Below are 5,161 nucleotides of genomic sequence, written 5' to 3'. Positions count from 1 at the left end.
GCGTCAATATGTCATTCAATAAATGCTGGTTTGTCCCTCGCAGACAGAATGTATGATTTTGCATCATCTGCAGGCCCTAATCCTGGTTCTCCTTGTTGACATTAGGCCTCTGTGAAAATATTGTTAAATTGTTTCAAATGTATCCAACAACACAAACACGTCCTTCCAAACTAATAACTGATTTAAAGACATATTCATAATCATAGTTCATAATCATCTGGAATAGTCATGTTGATGTATACTTGGAAGTTGCACAAATTTTAAGGTACTGTGATAGAGCCAGCCTGTCCTTACCACAATTTTTTCCAATCTCCTACATTCATTACTATTAGTTTAGTGTATTCTAATTCATTTGAACATTTTTTATATCAACATGACCTTGTATTACAACGCGTACACTACAACATCCAATTTAAGTCCTAATTATTTCAGTAGGTTGCTCCACATGGTCAGCACCTCACCAAACATTTGTTTGCTCCACATGGCACACCCTGAACATTTGATGCTGCTAGGCCAGTTATGTATTACATTTTTTTCAGTTTGTCCCAATTTTTATTATGTTACAGGTATACCAAAGTATACCTGGCCCTCATCAAAAGAACTTTACAGGCACTGTCCTTTATAATGGTTAAATATCTGTTTTGTCAAGGTGCACACACAGGGAGACACAAATGTAAACACATTCCAGCTTCAATAGATCAATATTCAGAACTGGATTCACTCAACCCATAACCAGATATAGTACATTCCCTGATAAACATTTCTACTTATCCCCCAAAAGAGAAGGCAATACATGTTCTTGTTGATTGCTCATATCCATTTTGTCAAGCAAAGATCAATATACTTTTATAGGAATTTCCACCTCAATGCTTCTCACAAGCAAAATGCCACATCATCTACAAATTCTATTGTTGTCACCAGAGCATCTGTATTCACCCAAAACCACAATTTAAAGCAAAATGAATATTTTATTTTTTCCCAAAACTGCACTGTAACTCAAAGTACAGTTAGAGAAAAGTCAGCTATATATATAATCAAATGATGTCATTCAAAAAGCATTCGTAAGTTGAGAAGTGCTCCTTTGGGGTAAAAACATGCATGTAGAAGGGTTGCTGAATCAACCATTCTGAAATCACCACAAACTCAAATTTACATTTCTGCAGTTTGTATGATGGGCTGTATCACACACAAATGGACAGTATCCAAACACCCTGAATGCATCACTAACATTGCATACGGCCTCAAGTCAGTAATTTAAATTACTACAATCACTTTCTGCATATCTCCAAGAAACTACAGATGTATCCAGTAGGATCAGTCACCTGAACATCAGCCTCAGACTCTGGATGAGTGTGAACTACGTTGACACGCCTTCCAAAACGAGCGTTACATGCATGCTAGCATATACGTGCACGACACGTGCACGCAGGTTAAATATATAAAAATAGCATTAATATTTGTATTATTCTGGCTATCAGTCAAAAATAATGTGTAATTACACACATATACGACCAAATACCACACACAAAAACTTTTAAAACGTGATTTACGCACACGGGTACATACACTCATCGCGCACAAAAACTAGCATCAGTACTGGTTATTATTCTTGCTGTCAAAAACCGTGCAGTGACGCATCGCCTGTCTGACAACTTTCTGTTAAAGCCATGTTAGATTCGTGACGTATTAACACACTTACCTCGGATTTCACCACAGGAATGTGCTTTCAGCCACAACAGAAACAGAACTTCCGTGTCCGCTGCTCTTCATCCACCTTCTCTCCGTGACTCTAATGAGATGCGGACGTCTGAGGAGTTGACTGGCAGCGCCGGCAGTCGCGCGCGTCTGAGCGTCACGTGCCTGTCACGTGTCAGGGGACTGTCTCCCTGCAGCCACACTGATCACGTGACAGCGGACTGGCTCCCTGCAGCCACACTGATCACGTGACAGCGGACTGGCTCCCTGCAGCCACACTGATCACGTGACAGCGGACTGGCTCCCTGCAGCCACACTGACGCCTTGAATACATGAAGGAGTTCAGGAGGGAAACCAGGTCTGGTAGCCCAACAGCTACATGACCTCTGAATGTATGCTCACAAGTTAAACGCGGTCTTGTGGTCTGTGTAATATTGTAAATTCTGTGATTGTATGACAGCAGATAGTAGATAATTTCTGCCCAGGATTAATAAAGTAAATTTATATACTTTATTAATCCCTGTAGGAAAATTATTAGTAGCACAGTATAGACCCCACTATTAGTTCTGGTGTTATGCATACAGGCCCGTAACACTCAGAGACACACAAGGGGCCTTCCTGCATTCAGTGCCATCTCCCGCCGTCAGCTCACACTCAGAAGTGACCGCCAGTCTCTCACAGCGGAGGGGGGGGAGCGGGGGTGGGGGAGGGGCGGCGGCAGCTCCACACAGCAGGTCAGGACAGCAGAGTCAGGGGAGGCCAGACAGAGGAGCAACAGGGAGGGACAAGGATATTCCTAAACACGGTAAAAAGTAGTGCTGTCAGGCGATTACAAAAATAATCTCATTAATACCAGGATTTGTAATTAATCTAATTAATCACATTTTAATCTCATACCTGCTAAAGGCCCCCAAATAAAGAATTTGAATTCTAGGACATTACAAAATTGTAGCGCATGACTAATCAATAGAATACACCAAGAAGAGATCACGTGTACAACATTCCAAGCATGAAAACCCTCTCTCAAAAAAATCATCCCTGCAAGAGAGGGTTAATAAAGCCCTCTCTAACAACCAACAGCTGGACATCCTGAACCCCCACATCCTTCTCGTCAGTTACCTGTCATTTTATTGAAGACGATAAAATGGTGTCCTGCCTTCTGAACTGTTTTGAGTTCAGTGACAGACACACATCTGAGAACTTAGCAGGGGAACTGCTCAGAGTGGCAAAAGAGTGGAATGTTATAAACAAAGTAGGTGGTTGTGTTATTGACAATGCAGCGAACATAACCAAAGCAGTTAAAACCCTGAAATGAACCCAGCACAATTATGAAATGTCTTGCACACACAATTAACCTGATTGTGAGAGATGCTCTGAAGGTGATGAAGCCTGCTGTGGAGAAAGTCAATAGTGGAATATTTCCACAGGAGCACAACAGCCACACACAGGCTCAAAATAACACAACGACAGATGGACATGCCTGAGCTGAAGCTCAGAGAAGATTGTGTGATAAGGTGGAACTCCACCTTTCATATGATAAAACGGATTCTGGAGTCCAAGGATGCAGTCATCTCTAACCTAGCTGTTATCAATGTACCGGTCGATCCTCCGAGCCAAGAGGAATGGGAGGTACTGCAGGAGGCATGCACTGTTCTGGAGCAATTTGAGGAGGTCGCTGTGGAGATCAGTGCAGACAGGTGCAGTATACAAATGTTGTTACATTATTATTAGTATTATTATTATTAGTAGTAGTAATTGTTGTTGCATTACTGGAATAAAAGGCTGAGTATACATGAAATAATTTTAATACACCTGCACATAAAACAAAGCGTAATATTAACACCCATTGTTTATTCTTTTTCAGCTATGTTACAGCCTCCAAAATGTTAATCCTGCGCAGGGTTCTGCAGAGAGTGACAGCTCAGAACCAGACCAGCGTAACCACAGCATGTGAAAGAGCTAGTAGAGGCTCCCTGTGCATCCATGGACAGAAAGTTCCATAGAATGGAATATAACACTGTTCTGTCAGAAACCAACATTCTTTATCCAAGATTCAAGAAACTGACCTTCAATGACACTAAAGCAGTTGATGAAGCTATTCAGAGAATAACTGCAGCAGCAGCAAGGTTCAACCAGCCAACTCCACTTCCAGGGGGCCAAGATGGAGCAGAGGATGAGCAAGAGGGGCCACAAGCATCTGCTGTTTGGAGATTCTTTGAAGAAAGAGCAAGTGAAGACACTACAAGAAGGAAGCCTTCAGCAGATGCAATACTGGAAGTGAGACCCTACCTTGAGGAGCCCCTTTGCCAGTTACGTGCAGATCCACTAAACTGGTGGGAAAACAAGGCTTCACTTTGCCCACACCTCACACACGTGATGACATGGAGACTGTGCATTGGTGCAACGTCATTTCCCTCCCAGAGAATTTTCTCCAAAACCAGGCAGATCATGACTGACAGAAGAAGCCGAATCAGTCCCTCAAAGCGGACACACATGGTGTTTCTGAATGCCAATCTTCACTAAACACATTATTTGGATGCTGATCTTTTTCTTTTGTTTTACATATTTTCATTTATATTTTGTTGTGTTACGAGTTTTTAAGGGATTCTGTGTTGTTTGACTGTCGATTTGTTTTATATAAAATAAGTTTTAAGTTTAAATTCATTTAAAGTGCACTGTAGAGTGAAAAAAATAAAGGCATACTTATATAATAAACATATATAAATAAAAAGTATAACGAGATTTTTACATTATTAATTCATTTGTACATAATTTTACATTATAATTTTATATTATTGGTATAATATATTGATGAAAGCAACAAAAAAAGAGCTGGAATTCCCATCACTTAAAGGGACAGTAAAGTTAATTTTAAGTGACATATATGTTATTCATCATTATGAAAAATAGAAGAACATTTTTTATATCTGTATCATCATCCGTTTGGTCAAAAAAAGCTTAAAATCTGCACTGCAGCAGCTTCCGCATTCAGTGGTCACGTGGGCGTCATACGTCACTGGGGCCAAACATAGCTTAGCAGCCATAAGAAACAATGCAATCCACGTCGCGATTAACTCCAAAAATATCATGGTTACCTGCATGGTGAACGGTTGTGTCAACAGACTTGACACAACAGACGCGACTTTCGAATAAATTCACTGTGGAATGAATAACAACTAGAGTTGTTATTCATTCCACACAGTCCAATAGTAATAAATGCAGTTAGCTCAATGCTATCATAATATGTACAATCTCATTGATGGGCTAGCGCATTAGCATTTTTAGCGCGATACCTTCCCAGAAGGTATTCTAAAGAACGACAGGTCCTTGTCTTCGCGTCTTTTTGCTGTTCTGTTGACACAACTGTTCACTGCGCAGGTAATCATGATATTTTTGGAGTTAACCGCGACGTGGATTGTATTGTTTCTTATGGCCGCTAAGCTATGTTCGGCCCCAGTGACGCCCA

At 40.8% G+C, this 5,161-nt stretch overlaps 1 long non-coding RNA gene across 1 annotated transcript; it reads left to right on the top strand.

Annotated features, from left to right (window-relative positions):
- Positions 1-2,424: 2,424 nt before the first annotated feature.
- On the top strand, positions 2,425-4,441 carry LOC137611190 (uncharacterized). Its single transcript, XR_011038594.1, has 2 exons — positions 2,425-3,392; positions 3,560-4,441. It is a non-coding gene; the product is annotated as an uncharacterized lncRNA (long non-coding RNA).
- Positions 4,442-5,161: the final 720 nt, after the last annotated feature.

Source organism: Antennarius striatus, chromosome 17 (genome assembly GCF_040054535.1).
Source record: "Antennarius striatus isolate MH-2024 chromosome 17, ASM4005453v1, whole genome shotgun sequence".
Taxonomy (NCBI): Eukaryota; Metazoa; Chordata; class Actinopteri; order Lophiiformes; family Antennariidae; genus Antennarius; species Antennarius striatus.
This window is presented reverse-complemented; position numbering and strand designations above follow the sequence as displayed.